Below are 20,264 nucleotides of genomic sequence, written 5' to 3'. Positions count from 1 at the left end.
GTTTAGCCTGTTAGTCACAAAAAAGTCTTTTGCCCTCCTTTTATCCCACATAGATACTTCAGGATTTCTAATCTTGTGAGCTTGATAAGGTTAATATCCTTTCCTTACACTTACTTAGCTTATTCAGTACTGCTTTGCCAAAAAGGTGCAGTGAGTGCTATGTGCTAAAGCCCAAAAAATCCATTGCCAGAAATCTAGCAAAACACATTTCATATAATCAACAGATACTTAAACAGCTGGGAGGGAAGCTTAGCAGTCAGGGACACAGGCAAGGCCAGATTTTTTCCTCATAGATGTTTCAGCTGTGTGTTGGCTTAGAGTACTTACAAAAATATGGCCTGACTCCATCTCTGGTTTGTGACTGCAGTGCAACCATTCTCAAGAGCCTGCTGTGCAAGTGGTAGAGAAGAAAGAAAGGTTTTCACAAAAAAATAAAATAAATAAAAAATTAGGCTAAAGTTAGACTCTGACATGCAAACAAATTACTACTGCCAACTTACGCGTCCTCAGCCCATTGCAAATAGGAGGTAAAGCACATTGCCTTTAACTTTAACGAAGGTCAGATATTCCTTGGTTTCATCCCTCAAAACAGCTTCTGTTTGTGTCTTTGGGTTAGTCTACCTGTTGTAAACAGTATAGTCTTACTGGCACAGTTACCGTATAACATACCCCCTTAAACCTTTCTTTCATCTCAAACTCAGCTAAAAATAAAGTTATTCTGAGTGATATCTTTAGCCTGCAGGAGTTATTGTGATACAAGTGTGTTTTAGTTGCATCTTTTATAACGTGAGTGAAAAAAAAATCCTGACTTCTGGATTGACATACTGGATAAACTTTAATTTGCTGTGCTAGTCTTTTTTTTCTCTCTCTCTCTCTCTTTTTTTTTTTTTTTTTTTTTTGTATATCCTTTTTCAGTTAAAAATTAAAAATTTTCCAAAAGATCACAAGTACTTTTTATTCTTACACTTTTACAATGAGGAAACATTTTTAGTCTCTCAATTAAAAAAAGAATAAACACTTGCATAACATGGTAACAGGTTCTAATGATAAAAGCAAAGACAGGATTCAAGTGTCTTTCTTGTTCAACACATGTCCCTTCTGCTGTTAGCCGCTTCTATTTGTGAGGATAATAAGCTGGAACTACTTGTTCTTGCACTTTTCTGGTCTGAATAAACTGGAGTACTGTCTCTCTCCTCGATTTTCTTTGGCATACTCTGGCACACTGATCCCCTTCATAGAAATGGGCCAGGGCCGACTTCCACCATTGTGGGTATTTGGGAGTTGCAGGACATATCTCTAGGGCCACTAGTGATAAGGGCAAAAAGGCAAAATTGCTCTTTAGCTACTATGAGAAACATACCAACAAAATAGTAAACATACCTATGTAAATAAATTTGCCACAGTTTCTTCACTGCTTTTGGTCATTCTTTGGTCCAAGTATTGTAAGGAGTTAAGACTTCCCTCTACTATATTTCCACGTATTACAGTCTCCCTTGTAAAGGAAGTTACCACTCAGTACCACGACTCAGAAGCTAACAAAGCTTCTTCAAGAAAGGGGACTCTCAACTATTAAAATCTGTGTAATTGTAAAAGTGATTCTCCATCAATTTTGAAAGGACAGGGACAACCACCATATAATTTGTTCTGTAGTTGCCTGCTTCCCAAAATATGAATCACACAAGTCACGAGTCTTTCCAAAGATGGAAAGACCCTTCATCCAAAGGGACAGCTGTGAAAGTTTAAGGACTCATGAGGTTAACATTCTTTATCCTGCCATCTTCTGTTTGTTTGTCACATAGAGATTCAAAAGTCAGTGGATAAGACTAAATGGAGTTCTTGAATTTGGACACTTAAGACTTCCTGCGTATCAAACAGAACCTGGAAGTTCTACTTAGTGATGGTACTCTGATGGTATCAAGGATGTCTTTGGGGGGGGGGGAGTGTTGTAGACTACTCCAAAAGTACTTATAGGAGGGTTGTGGAAGGCAGATATGTCCCATCAAAATCCTGAAGTATGTACACATAGTTTGTTTGATCAAATCCGGAATTAACATGTTAGACAAAACTGTTATATTTAAATAGCCAGGCCATTTTCATTTTCTTCAGGTTGCCTGTTCTTTTATTTTTATTTTTTTCTTTTTTGCTTTTTTTTAAAAAAAATAACAAGGAATTTGAAGGGTGCAAGCCCTCAACGGTCGACTCAGTCAACACTCTGCACACATCACTTCATTCCACAACCAAAGGATTCGTCATCTTAATGATTTAACTGTTGCACACGGGGAGAGTGGTGGAGGCCTCTCCAAAGCACACAGACCATCAACAGATGCAGGGCATGCACAGGAGTGCTGGCTAGGTGGGGATGGATGATGGGCAGGGATCATTCTTCTATTCTAGCAAAGCTGTTGGTTTGGGGGACCCAGGGAGGGGCTATGCCTTGCTAGGGTGGGCGGGGGGAGCAGGAGAGAACAGAGGTGTCAAGGAGAAACCAGGTAGCAAGAGGCTGGCTGAAGGGAGGACAGAGGAGCAAGGGCTGGAGGAGGAGGAGGAAGTGGGCAGGGCAGGCCCGGCCGCGACGCAAGGAGGCGCGAAGGCGGGCGGGGAAAAGGCCAGGGCCGCTGCTGCGGCTCCTCGGGTGGCTCCGCCCCGGGGCCAGCCCAGCCTCCCCCACCCCCCCCCCCCCCCACTCCTAAACGGGAGTGCGGGGGCGAGCAGCGCCTGTCCTCTGCCGGGCCTCGGCACACCGTGGGAGCTTAAGGTCCCCGCCGCCATCCCGCTCGGCGGCGCTCGTCCCTTCGCACGGTTCTGCGGTCCTTTCCCCTACGCCTTTTTCCTTCTCTCTCTCCCTTCCCTCCCTCCCTCCCTCCCCCCTCCTCCCCCGGCTTAGTTCATTCACTGGGATTGGTTTCAAATGACGCCATCGCTTTATTTTTACACCAATGACCTCATCCCAGCAGCTTGAAGTTTACTGACCAGCAAAACTCTCTCTCTCTCCCCCCCCATATCTGTTTGATCTAACAATTTATTAGTAATTGTTTGGTTCCTTTAGGGAACCTATGACTTCTTAGGAGGAAAAAAACCCTAGCTACTTTCTCTGCCCTTCCTCAGCTTTTCGGTCCTGCTTCCCACCTCCTGGATCACTGTCCTTTTTAATTTTCTCAAGCCATCTGGGGGAGGAGGGGAAAAAAAAAAAAACTCTAAATGTTCCCTTTTTCCTTCTCTCCCCTTTCACCTTCAAGCTTTCCCCTCGTAAAAAGACCAGAGGAGATGCTTTCTTAGTTACAGGTTTTATTATTACTATTATTCAAGAAGAAGGAGAAAGAGGAGCTTTCCCAGCGGCTGGAAGGAGACAAAGTTGGTTCTGGCAGCAGCGGAGAGAGGCTGGTGGCAACTTTTATTCCTACCAAAGGGGACAAACCAGGGAGAAAAAGAGGTGGTGGTGGTGTGAAAACAGTAAGTGTCGGGCAGAGAGCAGGGAAGAGGAGGGTGCCGAGTGCTCCCGGGGCGAGCCAGCGACCTATCCCGCTGCTACCGCCTCCCGCCCGGCCGCTGTGCGGGAACGCGGCGGCCTCCCCCTGTGCCCCTCCGCGTCTCTTTAAAACGTCGCTGGCGGGGTGAGACCGGCCCATGTGGTGATGGGGCAGGCCGGGCGCGCGCGGAGGGGGGGGGGGGGAAGGGGGAGAATTGTGGGGCAGGGCTGGGCGGGGAGCAGAGGGGCGGGCGAGCTGCCGGCCCGCGCCTCGCATGTCCTCCCGCCTGGCCGCGGCCCCGCCGGCTCCGGCTGCTTCTGCCTCCGCGCCGGGTAAGGAGAAGGGGGCGCCGTGGAGGGAAGGGGGAGGAACCCTCGTACCCGCCTCCCCGCGGCTCTCTGGCCTCTCTCCCCCACCGTTTACCTTTGGGAAGGTACCTATCCACCTGCCCCTTATCCTAGAGGAAGGGAAGTAAGCTGGGCCCGCTCTGTGCGGGGATGGGGACTCGACTCGGTGCTGGAAAAGATGCGTGAAAGTCCCACTTCTGTAACTTTGCGCTGGAAGGGAGCTGCAGGGGATGTTTGAGGGAGTAGGGGTGGCGAGGGGAGGTTGCTGCTAAGCTTTGATGTGTGCGTTGGGGTCTCTAAACTTCAGCGAGCTGTGAGTGGGAGCTGCTTGTTGAAACGATCGTGATCGTGTAGGTTTTTCAGCCCCTTGGGGATTCCCAAAGAAATTTTCAAGTCCTGCCTTGAACTTGGTGGTGGTGGTGAGACGTTTAAATTGAGGCAGCTGACAAAATGGAGGGCTGTGCAAAGCATCAACCTGATACTTCAATCTCAAAACCAAATAATTCTGTGGCTTGTGCTGGTACAGGGCCTGCCAGATGTTATCTTCCATCTTACAATTTTGTATGTATGTCTGTGTGTATAAAAGCTACGTGGACCAGGAAAATGCTGTTACCCATCGGTGTGTGCTGAACAAGGTGCACAGGATGTGCCTGTTGCAGAGCCTGATCCATAGTAGGATATTTTTTCAGTATCCAAAAGCATTGTTACATGTCACATGGACTGTAGGAAGCTGGCTTTAGCTTACAAAATCAAGGCAAATTCACTTTCTTCTGTTACTTCGGTTGGCTGAAACAGAAATTGATCTTCCACTTTTCCTTCAAGTGAAGGGTGTAGTCATAGTAAGCTTTATTGCCTGACCTATGACTAACTTTTTTTTGTTCAAACATCATGTGTATACCCAACAGAATAAATACATCTGTGCTCATTTTGAAAGCTAAAAGCAGTTTGAACTGTTTTGCTCTGGAAGGGGCATTTTGGGGGACCTTTCAGTAACTAAAAAAAAAATCAAAAAACCCAAATCATCTTGTATTCCCAGCTTTAGGATTTATGCTATTCCTGGCAGTATGTGGTCTGATAGATACAGAACTTACAGAGTCCCAGCTGACCAGACAGGAGTTGATTTAGGCTCTAGTGTTTTGACGGTAGGTGGAAAAATATTAAATCTTAGGGTTTTTTGTGGTGTTCATCTTGCTGCCTGTTAGAAATTGGAGCATTAATCACAGTTGTTTGTGTTGGTTGGGGTTTTTTTGTTTGAATCTGGAGGAAACATGCAACAGGGAGGTTGTAAATGTATTTTTAGCTTTAATGTTTCATCAGTGAAGATATAACTAATAGTGATATTCTAAAGTAAATCATGCATTTACTAAATATGTTTATTAATAATGTTAGGAATTAATCTATAAAAATGTCTGAGGTGTAATAAACTCAGGTCATTATGTTTGTTTAACACACTAGTGCTTCAGTATATGTTAATGGACAATTTTAATGTCTCTTTTTAAATAAGCAAATCAGTAAAAGAAGCTGAGAAGGTGCCAGTTCTTGTGCTAATTTAGAGGTGATAGCTGCAAAAATGCTCTATGGTTTAATACAGGTGCAAAGGTCCAGAAAACCAAACCAAGCATTTTAAACTCAACATGTTTATATAAAGATACATAAATAGATTCCTATTCCAGTAGGTCTGGTTTTGTTAGCTACCTAAGAAGATATAATGGAACAAAATTGGTTTTGGACACACCAGGACAGCTCTGTAGGAGGAAAACGAGCTCAATTTACCTTTGTTTCTGTGAAACGCACGCTCTCCTTTCACTAAAGGCAGCTAGCCTAGCAAGGATGTTTGCTTTTAACGAGAATAGCTTCAACTGTCCATGGGAACCAAAGTGGCAGAAGCTCTTCAGGAATGTGTTAAATGGATTCCACTAGAAATTCTTTTTCCCTCACCAGTGCCATCTAACCTCAGGTCTGTGCCCATGGATGGGATTGTGGCTGTAGTTGCCATGTGCCTGTACAACCGGCTATGGCAAACAGCCGTGGGAGTCCTGGGCTTGTGTCCTTGTGGCTGGAGGTGTGTGGGGAAGCAAAGTCAGGCAGAGTACTAAGCACACCTTAAACATTCTTCCCCAAGGAAACTGGGTCAGGAGGACAGTTTTCACTTGTTTATTTCTGCTGAACTTTCTATGGCTTTATTTATCTATTTATTTATTGTATGTAAGAACAGTCAAAAAGCATGGGTGTTCTTGAAGTGCTGACAATCTTTAATACCCAGATTGCATGTAGTGGGTATTGTAAAAGAATGAGGGGTGGGAGGATTGGCACATCCCTTCCTTTTGTTTTTGTGGTGTTTTTACTTTTACTTCACCTCTGGAAAGAAATCTGAGCTTGACCTGTGAATCTATCTCTACAAATTTGCTGTTTTACTGGTCAACTGACTAAAAATTACTTGCTATCTTGTAGTATTTTGTCCATAGTTTTGTAGTACTGTACTCATGGTTGTTTAAAAAAATATATATTGATAAGCTCATTTGTTGGGTAAAAATGTAGCTGTGTCCTTAATGTGTTGAAGTGGAACATTCTCTTTCCCTACAACTCCTTATGGATTGCTTCCAAATTTGGTGTAGTGACATGGAGAGTTTCTGTAGACTATTTTAAATAACAATACTTAGTTTTTTACTTCTCTGATTTATTCAGTGTTTCTTTGCATTAATGAAGAGTAATGCAGCTTTCTTTGTGGCTGTCAGTTGGCTGTCAGTGGCATACATGGCTTCTGCTTTGTGAATCAGAAGTCATGGGTGATGGGTGACCTGGTGATGAGAATCAGAATGTCTGCCTGGACTAAAGCCAGCAATACTAAAGACCAGAAGTTGTCAGTGTGAGGGAGAAGTGAACACACAACCTCAGACTACTTCCTTGAGGCTATCTGATAGACCCAACCTCAGTTCTTCTGCATCACTTACAGAATGGCATCACTGCACTGATGTCAAAATTAGTTGAGATAAAACTGGTTCTGGAGGGTGAAGAAACAAGCCTGGAATCTGAAATGCCTTGTAGTATTACAGTATTACTCTTGGTTGAAGAATGCTGTTGGAACAGGGAAGTTAATATTACCACTTTTTTCCTTGCCTTATCTGATCTCTAGATTGGTATTAGTTTCACAGTTCTAAATACGAAATCTCCATTATAGTTACTCTGTAACTTCCTATAATACCTGAAGGAAACCTGAAGTACGCAGGCAAGGTAAAGTTTGGCTTCATAACTTCAGGGTTTGTGTAATCAGAGCAGTTCTTAGTTTGCTTATGGCCTGTTGGCAGCTATTGTAGTCTCCAGTGGAGATCTTGTTCACCAACAGTGAATTACTTTTCCTCAGCAATTAAAGACAGTCTGCATATATGTGTATGGAGGACAGAAGGGGAGACAGGCATGAGTTCAAGGCCTTGTGTTTCCTTTTGCTGCACTATGTGGTCTGCTACTGAGCCAAGACTGACCTACTCAAAATTGGCTTTGGGAAGATTGGCATCTTTAGGTCCCTATGAAATGGTCCTGCAGGTGAAAAAACAAAATTTAGTAATTGGTGAGGGTAGTAAAGAGGGAAAAGAGTGTTGTCACAATGATAGGAGGTTTCCTGTACGGATGCAGGGATGTTGGATGATCTGTTCTGAGACTAACCTTCCCTAACCTGTGCTGCTGTTTTTCTGCTCTTGTACTGTGTGAGGCTATTACACTTATGGTGCATGAGTATATGAAAGCAAATGTAGAAACAAGGTCCTTTACTGTGAGGAAGTTAGTTTTTTCTGCTCTTTGGTTATATATGGCCTTATATATGGGTTACATTGTGACAATAACTTAAGCAGTTTTTTTTTTAGTTGTGTTACTAAATTTTACTACATGTAATATCAGTCCTCAGTCTGTTTTTCAGAGAGTAGGATCAATTCCTTGCGCAGACCTCCTCAAACATGTTTGTGCTCTTATTTTGGCTCAAGTTATAAACTTCTGTCAGTTGTTTAGCAAATCATGATACACAAGTGGAGATGTACAGAGATTTTCATTATTTGAGAATAAATGCCATTATTTTTTTCTTCCATAAGGTCTTTTTACATGTTATCCAGAGTGATAGCCTACTAAAATACTATAAAACTTGTCTTCATCAAATCATAACTGTTACAGTTAGCAGGAAACTATGAGACAAGGTATTTAATGTTAAGATTAAGCCAGTGTTACCTGTGTGTTTCACTTGATTTTGCAGTACTGTAATGATCTATGAAATTAGTCTGTTTGACTAAATCATGGCCCAGGGGTTGGTACAAATCCTTTATTTAATTTATTTCTTTATTTATTTTTGTCTTGCGAGCTTGTCTTAATGTTTTTATGTTACTGAAAACATTGTGGGAAGCAAAAAAGATGGGTCTGAGTGTGTAATGATAGCAGCATGTGAATGAGAACATAAAACAGTATAAAATCAGGACAATAGAGACTAATTGTATGAAATTCCTTTTATGCACATGTTCTTGAGTTTGAATAACTAGTATGTATTCAGCCTGCTGGATTAAAAGGCTTTGGTTCTGCATATATAGCATAGATGTTGCTCTCAAAATAGGAGAGCAACTCCCTCCCCCCACACTATTCCAGATAAAGTTGATTCAGTACTGTATTTTTCTCCTACTGAACTCTCAGCATGTTTAAAGGCTGAATAATTCAAAATGTTAGGGATAACAGCACCACATTTTTAATAGCCTGAATGTTGTTTTGGTTTCTTGATTGCTAGATGTGAGTACGAATCATTCACCCCAGACTTTAAAGACTCAAATGCCATGCCAGGGCTTGGGTTTCTACTCAGTGATACAACTGCAAGACGGTGCTTGCAGGGGAGTGACTTTCTTGATAGTACATATTTTGGTAAGCCTATTCAATCCTGTGTAGCCCTTAAATGTGGGAGCCAGCTGTCTTCCAAAATGCATCCAAAGAGTCTAACCTACACCTGAGAGGCCTTCTTGCAAGAGGCCAACGCACTACTGAAACAAGCCCTCTATTTCAAAAATGGATAGTAAGCACTGAGAAAATATTTGCCTAAACAATGAGCAATGGGCATGAGATTCTTTTCCAGTTCATTATATTAATGCTATCTGGAATAAGTATAGCACCTATCATCTATACAGTTCCCACAAGCATTTGCTTACAGGTGGGAACCTGCTTAGCATTTGGGGTTTGTTTGTTTCTTTCTTTACAAATCATGCTTTTAGTGCTGGGTCTTGGCATGTTCTTTGCTTTCCAGCTCTGCTCTTCCTGATAGTTTCCTGGGAGTTCATTTGAACTCTAGAAAACTGGGAGGAAGAGAGCCAGAGGGGAAAGGAGCATTCTCATAAGTTTCTCTCCTCTGACCCTGTTGTACTCAAAGTACCTTACTAAAATTAGGGAATTTAGGTACTAAATTCTGTTTGTTCTGCAAGTTTTTCTAATAAGAATAAACTTCAGCTTGGTTTAAACAAAGAAGTGCCTGACTTCTCATGACTCAAAACTTTGCCAGTTTTTGAGTAAGGAGGGAAAAATATTCCTGGAAAATAGCTTATCACTAATTTTAGTTCAGTGGCTTGCCATGTTGCTAGTTCTGGATTAAAGCTGAGGTTACACACCTGATTGAATCCAGGTTAGGAAAAGGCACATGGTGTCCCCACCTTTGTAGGGCTCCCTCTGCCTCTCTTAAGTCCCTGGTATAAGACAGATGTGCTCCAAAATGAGGGTAGGCTATGGCGATATCTTTTCTCATAATCTGTTTAGGGTTCTGCACTGATGGCAAGTCATTTCTCAAAGAAATAGGACCATGTACTTTCTTCCCCCTTCTGCCAAGCTAATCCTGCGTCACTTCAGTTTCCTAAGAGCTCTTAAAAGGCTCAAGCTTTATGCAGAGTGTGCTTTGAGGTCTTAACTGAAAATAAGTAATCAGTAGTGATTGTTCTTTTATGTTCATAATCACGTATTTTCAGGAAACATAGCAGCTGCAGGCAAATGGACACAGTCTATATGAAGGCTGGTAAGATCTTATGTCTTTTTAATATCTGAGAGAGCAGGAGATTGGGTGAATTTAGACAGACAGTAAACCTGCTTGTACTTGTACTTCTGCTTGCCACTCTTTGTTTGTCTCCCCTTTTTTCTTCTTTTCCTTGAAGAAACTTTTCATATGAGTATGTATGGTGTTCCCCCACCCCCAATCTGCCCCAATCTCTCTTGTCAGTGGAGTCTACTCTCCTGTTTACCCCCTTTCCAGTATAACTGGTGAAAATTCTGATTTCTCGTGGTTAACATGTTGTGAGCATGTTGTCAGCTTCGTGTCTTCCAGTCTGCTTGTTAGATGATCCAGGCCTGGATATCATCCAGTTGACATAGCCTGTTTCCTCAGTGTGGTGTATTTAGCCTATTTTTGTGATTTCCACATGGACCTATTTGAAGACGTCTGAAAAATCTGTTCATCTAGCCTAGGCATGATTGTATGCTTAGTCCATTCATTGCCTATCTCCCTCTTTCACAGGGAATATTGCTGAAAGTTAACTCCTTCAGATCTAAGATCAGAAAGAACAGTAATAAAAGTGGTGTGCTAATCTCTGAGATATTAGTCAAGGCAGCAAAAAACCTTCCAGAAATACTAACCTACATCATTGTGTATTTTACCAAGGTACTCTTGCCATGAAGAGTACCACATCTTTTTGCCCACTCAAATTTATAGGACTAAATCTTTTTCTCTGTAATTGAGACATGTATGACTTAACAGCAATCTTGCAGGTGTGACCCATTCTGGAATGAAGAAATGTATAGTATCTTTTCCCCTGCTGTCTCATCTGTGGTTAAACATACAGAAAAATGTGGAGGAAGCTTAAGCTTCTGTTCCTCTGACAGCCTTCTGCAAGTACAAGCTATTAATGACCATTGCCTTCAATGGACAAAACCAGTACTGGCAATTCCTTTGTGCACTTTGTTTAATGGCATAACAAGCAAGCACCTTAGCTATTTTTATTCAAACAGCCAGATATGGCAAAGTGGCTATGAAATGTCTGCATAGCTAAGTGAAAATATGTCTGTGCTTTAAAGCTAAATCTTTTTTCTTTTAGTTACAGTATTTTTGAGATGGTTCAGCTAATAATTGTTCGATATTTTTAACTGAGCTGTGGCATAGATTGCAAGGTTTTTATGTTACCCAATCTTCCTTTCAGCCCTTGACTTAAGTCCACTGTTTGTCAACAACAAAGATGTAATGCAATAGGAAAGGTGGTTGGGTGGAGAAAGGGGGAACAGATTCAGGCCGAAAGTTCAGTCTTTCTCCTTTCAGGAGGCTTCTGAGCTATCTGTTCTTACATGCTGATTAGTGACAGGCACACAAAAAGGGGAATTTTGGGGAATTTTTGAAAGCTGTCAAGTCCTTTCTCCTCTTCCCACTCACTCTGGAAAAGGCTATCTACTTTGGCAGAAAAAAGGCTTTCATGGATTGATAGGTAACTGAAAAATCAAGATGGCTTTGATGGCTTAAGTCTTACTATTTCAAAACCAAGAAATTGTGTTATGGATTAACTTTGGGGCTGGGGAAGTAGGATGTTGAGGATTTAACTTTTTGTGTGCTTATATGTTCAATGAATAGTTGAACGTTAGTATTAGCATGTGTGGTTTCTGGTCTAGAGTCGATTTGAAAAAAAAAAAAAAAAAAAAAGGCCTGTGATAGACATTAGAAGTCCTAAGAAAAGGAAAAATCACTTAATACTATGCTTTCCCTGACTTGGAACTTCTCTAATATCTTGTAATAACATGTATTTTCACATCTTTGCTTAACTAGATAAAAGCACACATGCAATTTTTTTTTTGTTTAAATGCAGCCAAATAAGGCATTTCTGCTGAGACCTTAATATTTGGCATAACCAGTAATGTTGCTTTTCAGTACAGCCAAATGTTCTTTTCTTTGCTTGTTTACCTGTTTTCTGAGGATATGTCAGTAAAACTTAAATATGCAAATGTAACTTCCTTGAAAAATATCTCCTTTTCAGATGTCAACTGTTTTACATTAAAACACAGCTGGAGAAGTCTTCCTATTGATAGAAAGTAGTGTTACGTTTTTGGAGGGATGAAGAGGGATGAGGTCAAATAGATCAGCTGCTCTGGATCATTATAAAGATAAGGTAATACCTGCCAACAAATAACGGCCTCTTTGAGCTTCACCTACAATAGTTAAAATAGGCTTCCTTGAATTTAGAATTCTGCAGAATTTATTCTGATTTATGTTAAAACACTGAACTTGAAATGCAGTGCTATTTTCTGATGTCTGTGGACAAAGCTCTAACCGTTCTGTGGTTACTCTAAGTGCTGTTAAGTTGCACTAGAGTAGAAAAACATTCAGGCTCATCTTTTTCTGTTGCTGAAGTTTAAAGTTGTATGTCCAGTTCTGAAGTCTGTGTGGTATTAGGGTCAACTGTTTTCACTGCTTATTAAAAACACCAGAAGAGAGAAATATGCATAAGGTGTATAAGTGGAGAGAGAGAAAGAATGAATAGGGAATAATGGAAAAGAAAAGATATTGCTCCAAGTTTTTTGGAGAAATATACCCTGTAGGCTAATATTGGGGGTGGGGGGAAGTTGGAGGCAACAGAGATGAAAACTATCAAAAAAAAATATATACATTAGTGGCAATCTACAACAAGCTCTTTAACTCATAGGAAACATAGTTCTAGGATGACAACAGGATAGCAATGTTCCACTTTGACTAGTAGTGCTATACTGACACTGGTATATAACAACAAATTTTTTTTCTGTGTATGTGAGGAAAAGGCATTTGATAGGCTGTTTAAATAAAGTCTAATAATGAGTCATAGGAAATACAGGGAAAGGTGTAATTTCCAGTGAGTTCCTAATAGTAAATATTATTTGTGTACTAGAAAATATCATGTAAAGGTTGCTGTTATTGCTGTTAAATTAAATTGCTGTTAAACTCTAATTTGTTTGAAAATTGTTTGGGGAGCATGCTGTTGTGCATTTTGCCATTCAGAGTGCCTATTTTGCTTTCTTACTCATTTAGTTGGAGATACATATTCATATCTTTAAGTGCAGGACTCGAATACATACTGGCTGTTTGGAGGTTAATGTGGAGTATGTGTATTTTTTTTCTATATAGTTAGGCATTTACAAATTTTTAAGAATGTTTTGATTTCAAAATGTTGCCTCTCTCTGTCTTGGAAATGTAAAGAATTCAGACACTTAGGTCTTAAATAGCATGCTTCCCCTGTAAAGACATCTTGCAATGCATCTATCTAAACATTTTCGTTATGAATTGCTGTTTTTCTTAATGTTAGTAGTAGTTTATTGTTCGAAGCTTTAAAATCAAGTATGTAGCTATTGTAGGTGAAAGAGAAGTTTTTATCTTAAATAAGTTGTCAAATTTTGTATTATGCTGCACATCAGTAGTGAACAGTGTTGCTTCTTAAATATATCCAGTTCATGAGAGTAATTCTCTCTTGCCTACCTTAAAAGTACAAATTTATATGCTTCCCCTGTTTCTGCTGTTTGTCTTCTAACATTTTTGGGTTATGTTATGTGTTTCCATTGGAGTGAGTGCTCTATAAACACAACTGGTCAGTGTCCAAAGTAGTTTCAATCTAAACATACAAAGCAGAAGAACAGTAGTCTAAAGAAAGACTATTGACAATGTCTTTTTTCCAGCTGTGCTAGTACAAGAGGTTACTGCCTCCAGCTACTTGTCTCAGCCCCTAGTTACTGCTTTGAGTCTGCTGCAAAAGTAGTTTCTCTGAGTGTTCAGGCTTTAGACTGAGTCAGAGAATTATCTCACAAGTAGCCTATTTTGTTGTTTGAGCTATCCTGTTTGTCTTTTATTTGAAGCAGACTGGAAATCCCTTGAAAAGACTGCTCTGTAGGCTTTAGGTGGTCATTTGCTCTATGACAAACCTTAAATTGCATACCTTTTCAACCCATAGAGAAATTCTAGAAGGAAAATACCCTGTAGATCATTCTCTGCCTTGTTCTGGTTTATAGCCAACTTGCTGTACTCTAATAGACCAAAAGAAACAAGTCCAGTAGCAATAAAAGTGAAATGGTAGAACCTTAGCTTGACTCCACTGAAACTGGTGGAGCTCTGCCAAGTCAGTTCAATGAAGTATGTATTTCTATGGCAGATAAAACCAAATAAAGTCAGAATTACTGTGATTCTTCTATCACCTTTCTAGCTATCATCCTTGCAGGTTCACCCTTTCAATGGCTCTAAGGGTCTTGCAGGGAGCCAGAAATGACCAAAAAGTAATTTTGATTTTTTTGGGGGGGGGGAGGGGGGAGGCTTCCACCCCCCAAGTTAGTTTGTGAATGATTTAAGTCCTTGAATATACTTACTGTATTAATATATGAGCTGGCACAGGGGAATGGTTGCCCTGACTTACGTTGCTGTAAGCTGCCATAGAGTGTTATCACTCATTCTGCCCTGTTCCATGCACGAGATTCTGAAAAAGCAGTTCTTCAAGCAGCCAAGTTATGTGCGATGGGCTCTGCCTCCTATTCACATTGCTGCTTGTTGAAGGTATATGAACAGGCTCAGTGGTTTGCCAGGCATGCTCCAAAAAAAGAATTTCTTCTTGTTTCAGAATCCAGTCTTTTGCCCTTGCTTGTGGGCTTTCACAAACCAGAGAGCTTTTGGTGGTATTCTTGGAGCTACCTGGATCTTGCAGTGTGTGTATGCCCATTACATTTCACGGCAATCTGAAATGAATTGTTGAGACTCAAGAGGAATTTCCTTTTAAGCTTGTTTTTCTGCTGAGGCAGCAAGAAGTGCATTCATTACATGGGCTTGTCCACAGGAAGCTAGACTGGAACCATTTCACAAATTCAAGCTAACAGCCTAATAGCAACATTTTCTTTGTCATTGCGTGCTCCAGTTGGATTGGAATTGGTGTCTAGAGCTAAAAGAGCTCTGCATTCCACTTAAATGTCTTGCTTATGTGTGATCTGCCAAATGTAGAAGTTGTAGTTCTGTGAGAGTGCTTGTCTTGTTTTTAAAAACAATGGCAGGACACTATACATATGTGTGTACATGCAAACACACTCTGTCCAGAACTGCTTATCGTTGAATTGGTAAGGTTGGAAGGGACCTCTGCAGATCATCTAGTCCAACCCCCCTGCTCAAGCTGGGTCACCTAGAGCATGTTAGACAGTATAGCATCCAGACGGGCTTTGACTATCTCCAGAGAGGGAGACTCCACAATCTCTCTGGGCAACCTCTTCCAATGCTCTGTCACTCTCACAGTGAAGAAACTCCTCCTCATATTCCAGCAGAACTTCCTGTGGTTCAGTTTTTGGCCATTGCTTCTTGTCCTTTCACATGGGACAACTGAAAATGGGAGTTTAGCCCCATCCCCTTGACACCCTCCCTTCAGGTATTTATACACATTGATAAGACACCTCCCCCTCCGCCCCCAGTGTTCTCTTCTCCAGGCTAAACAGGTCGAGCTCTCGCAGCCATTCCTCATAGGGCAGATGCTCCACTCCTCTGATCATCTTTGTAGTCCTACGCTGGACTCTCTCCAGTGGTTCCATGTCTCTCTTGTACTGGGGAGCCCAGAATTGGATGCACTACTCCAGATGTGGCCTCAGCAGGGCTGAGTAGAGGGGCAGGATCACCTCCCTGGACCTGCTGGTAGCAGTCTTCCTAATGCACCCAAGGAGACCATTGGCTTTCTTGGCCACAAGGGCACATTGCTGGCTCATGGTCAACTTGTTGTCCAGCACTCCCAGGTCCTTCTCTGCAGAGCTGCTTTCCAGCATGTCAGCCCCCAGCCTGTACTGGTGCATAGGGTTATTTCTCCCTAAGTGCAGTACCCTGCACTTGCCCTTGTTGAACCTCATGAGGTTCCTCTCTGCCCAGCTCTCCAGCCTGTCCAGCTCTCTCTGAATGGCAGCACAGCCCTCAGGTGTATCAGCCATTCCTCCCACCTTGGTATCATCAGCAAACTTGCTGAGGAGGCACTCTGTCCCTTCATCCAGGTCACTGATGAGTAAGTTGAACAAGACTGGCCCCAGTACTGAGCCCTGGGGGACACCACTGGCCACAGGCCTCCAACTAAACTCTGTGCCACTGATGACAACCCTCTGAGCTCTGCCTTTCAGCCAGTTCTCAGTCCATTTCACTGTCCACTCATCTAGCCCAAACTTCCTGAGCTTAACCGGGAGGTTGTTATGGGAGACGGTGTCAAAAGCCTTGCTGAAGTCAAGGCAGACAACGTCCACTGCTCTCCCCTCATTTACCCAGCCTGTCATTCCATCATAGAAGGCTATCAGATTGGTTAAGCAGGATTTCCCCTTGGAGAATCCATGCTGACTACTCCTGATCACCTTCTTTTCCTCCATATGCCTGGAGATGACATCCAGAATGAGCTGTTCCATCACGTTTCCAGGGATGGAGGTGAGGCTGACCGGCCCATAGTTGCCTGGGTCCTCCTTCTTGCCCTTCTTGAAGACTGGAGTGACATTGGCTTTCTTCCAGTCCTCAGGCACCTCTCCAGTTCTCCAGGACCTTTCAAAGATGATGGAGAGTGGCCTGGCAGCAACACCTGCCAGCTCCCTCAGTACCCGTGGGTGCATCCTATCAAGGCCCATGGATTTGTGAACATCAAGCTTTCCCAGAAGATCTCTAATCCCATCCTCCTCAACCAAAGAAAAGTCTTCCTTTCTCCAGATTTCCTCCCCTATGTCCAGGCTCTGGGGTTCCTGAGGGCTGCCCTTAGCAGGAAAGATTGAAGCCAAGAAGGCATTCAGTAACTCTACCTTCTCTGTATCCCTTGTCACCAGGGCCCCCGCCCCATTCAGTAGTGGGCCCACATTTTCCCCAGTCCTCCTCTTCCTACTGATGTATTTGAAGAAGCCCTTCCTGTTGTCCTTGACATCCCTTGCCAGACTCAATTCCAACTGGGCCTTAGCCTGTCTCGCTGCATCTCTACATACCCTGACATCATTCCTACAATTCTCCCAAGTAGCCTGTCTCCTCTTCCTTATTCTGTGTGCTTTCTTCTTCTGTCTGAGTTTTGCCAGGAGCTCTTTGCTCATCCATGCAGGTCTCCTGCCCCCTTTGCTGGACTTCTTTCTCCTTGGGATGCACCACTCTTGAGCATGGAGGAAGTGATGCTTGAATACTAGCCAGCTCTCCTGGATCCTGCCTTCCTTCTAAGGCCTTAACCCATGAGATTCCTCCAAGTAGGTCTCTGAAGAGCCCAAAGTCTGCTGTCTTGAAGTCCAAGGTTGCAATCCTGCTTATTGCCTTACTTCTTTCTTGCAGGATCCTGAACTCCACCATCTCGTGGTCACTGCAGCCAAGGCTGCCTCCAGCCTTCACGCCTCCAACCAGTCCCTCACTGTTGGTGAGGACAAGGCCCAGCAGGACACCCTTCCTCATGGGCTCCTCCACCACCTGAGACAAGCAGTTATCATTGATGCTCTGCAGGAGCCTCCGGGACTGTTTGTGCTTTGCTGTGTTGTCCTTCCAGCAGATATCAGGGTGGTTGAAGTCTCCCATGAAAACCAGGGCCTGTGATCATGAGGCTACTTTCAGCTGTCTGTAGAAGGCCTCATCGACTCCCTCTTGCTGGTCAGGTGGCCTGTAGTAGTCACCCGTAACAGTGTCCCCCATGCTAGCCTGCCCTTTGATCTTCACCCATAAGCTCTTGACTGCCTCCTCCTCCACCCCTAGGCAGAGCTCGATGCGTTCCAGTTGCTCTCTCACATAAAGACCAACTCTACCACCTCTCCCTCCTGGCCTGTCTTTCCAAAAAAGCATGTAGCCATCCATGACAGCATTCCAGTCATGCGAGCTATCCTGCCATGTCTCTGTGATTGCAATGAGATCATGACCCTGCGACAGCACACAGATCTCCAGTTCCTCTTGTTTGTTCCCCATGCTGTGTGCATTGGTGTAGAGGCATTTCAGAGAGGCAGTTGTGCGTGCAGGTTTCCCAGGAAGGATGTAAGGGTGGTCCCCCATAGCCATGTCCCGCACGCACATCCCCAGCTGCATGCACCCGTTGGAGGCCCCCCCCAACCTGAGTTGTGTTTTATTGACTACCCTCTCTCTATGACTCTCCCCTTCCCCCTTCCTACCTAGTTTAAATTCCTCTTTACCAGGCTGGCCAACCTGCTGGCAAAGACACATGTGCTCTGCTTGGTGAGGTGAATCCCATCTCTCCCCACCAGCTGCTGATCTTCAAACAATGTCCCATGATCACAGAAACCAAAACCCTGTTGCCAACACCATCAGCACAGCCAGCTGTTAATTTGGAAAATTTGTCTACTCCTCCTCCCATGCCTCCCCCTAATCAGTGGGACCGATGAGAAGACCACCTGGGCTCCCAGACCCTTGACTACCGTGCCCAAACCCCTGACGTCTTGTTTGATTGTTTCCAGCTTGCTCTGGACATCATTAGCACCCATGTGAAAGAGCAGTAGAGGGTAGTGGTCTGATGAGCAGACAAACTTTGGCAGCCTTTCAGTCACATCTCATATCCGTGCCCCTGGCAGTATTCATTCAAAATGATTATCTGCTTTATATGACAAAAAAGGCAATTAGTTAACTAGCAAAGAAAAATAGATACGTCTTCTTGGGCTATGTCCATGTATCTCATGAATCAAAAAAGAATTGATACAGGGTCTTCATGGAACATTTAGCTATAACCACCAAGGCTACTTCCTATCTGAAGAAGGTGGATAAATAAAATTACTGAATGCAAAGTTTACCTAATTGAATGTGCTTATGATACAAGGTCATTATCTGATCTTTCAAAAAAAATTGAAGTGAAAATGTAGTGCCTTTCATACTGGAAACTTGAAAGTATTTATTTGATATCTTGCTTAAATAGGTAAAAACGAAAAATCTCTTCCTGCTTTGAGAGTGGATGGCTAGTAATGCCTGTCTATTATTTATTTTTAGCCACTCTATTTTATTTTTTCCTTTGTTAATTTAAGAGGTATCAGTCTCTTCGGTGTTGTTATATGAAACTCTCATTTCTCCATGCTTGTTCATTGCTTGTGTTATCTCTGACTATTGTTTTAGGAGAGATAATTTTTTAAACCTAGAGCTAGATTTTGTATTTCCATTCCACTGCAGAAAGTATTTTAGGTTTCTTAGTTATAGCACTTTTTTTCTTACATACCTTCAATCTTGAAATTGTTTGGGTTTTTTGAGGGCTCTTTACACTTAGTTTGTGTAATTATATGGTGATACCTGAATCATCGTGTTAGGGTCCTGCCTATATTAGAAATGTTCTGCTGCACAGAGCTCCTGTTACTGCATGGCAGTTTGTCATGCTGGCCATGTTGCAAACATAAACATATGCTTGGCATCAGGCATCCACACTTGAAGAGATGGTTTTGCAGGAGATTGTGTGTAGGGCAGATAAGAATCCAGAGCATCCTACCAATGAAATCAAAATCCCTAGAACATGTCAACATTAGTCTTGTTCTTAGTGACATTTTGTCAGCTGGGGGCTTGTGTCATTCAGGGAAGAGACTCCTTTTCAGATCATGCAGAATGAGGTTTGCTGACTTGCATCACATTTGCTTGTGAATCTGTACGAACAAGTCAAAAGAGGTAGCCTTCTCTTGAAACAGCTCTACTGTTCAGTCAGGTGTAATAATTAAAAGTTGTTAATTTCAGGTAATTTAATCCAATATTGTTTCTAGCAACATAGACTTCCATTTGTTCTTTTTTCTTCTTTATTGCTCTTCTGTTTGTTTTAGCCCCATCTCATCAATTGTGGGTAATGTTTGTGTGAATAGTTGTGAATGTTGTATTTTATTTGGATTATTTGAGACTTTTTATTGTAGGCTGCAAAATGGACATTCTAGTAAGTCTACATAAAATTCCTTTAAAGAGTTAAAGACAATAGAGTTGACAAGGTGAAAGATACATGGGCAACTTTAATGGTGGGTCTGGGTCAGAGGGATGGGGTAGCTTTGTGGTCTCCCCTATTTTTTGCTTCACATCAATTTATAATTGTCATTAGGGTTTTCAGAGATTGTGTGACTACTCTTAAATCTGCTTTTCTAGTACTGAGGCTTTTTTTTAATATCACCTGTAGTGTGTTTTATAAACACTTTGTACCTATCCTTTGTATATAATAGCTTACTTTAATGAGCGGTTACATATTTCTGTTATCTGCTTAGGCATTACATTCTTTAATTCCCTCATAAATCTTGGGGATGTGGTGACATATTGTTAGTTAATCAATTTGTTTTATCTCCTCTTCTTTTGACATATCAGTCCTGACAGTAGCTCGTTCTGGTCTAACTTGAGGTTATCTTTTGCCATCATCCTATGTGGGAAAGACTCTTGCAAATAAATCTTTGTTTGTTTCTTTTGTTTGTTTTCCAAGCTAGTATTTAATTGTACTTTTTTTGTGCACTAGTACAGTCCTTGTATCCAGTATGATTTGTACTATTA

General features: G+C 42.2%; 1 protein-coding gene across 6 annotated transcripts in view; it reads left to right on the top strand.

Annotated features, from left to right (window-relative positions):
- Window positions 1-2,979: 2,979 nt before the first annotated feature.
- DUSP16 (dual specificity phosphatase 16) overlaps window positions 2,980-20,264 on the top strand; it is a 68,315-nt gene continuing 51,030 nt past the window's right edge. For 2 of the 6 annotated variants that reach the window (XM_062592843.1, XM_062592816.1), the window contains exon 1: window positions 2,980-3,450. The gene's annotated coding sequence lies outside the window, so the exon portion shown is untranslated. The other 4 variants (XM_062592823.1, XM_062592844.1, XM_062592839.1 and 1 more) reach the window with 4 other exon arrangements.

The sequence above is a fragment of the Rhea pennata genome, chromosome 1 (genome assembly GCF_028389875.1).
Source record: "Rhea pennata isolate bPtePen1 chromosome 1, bPtePen1.pri, whole genome shotgun sequence".
Lineage (NCBI taxonomy): Eukaryota > Metazoa > Chordata > Aves > Rheiformes > Rheidae > Rhea > Rhea pennata.
This window is presented reverse-complemented; position numbering and strand designations above follow the sequence as displayed.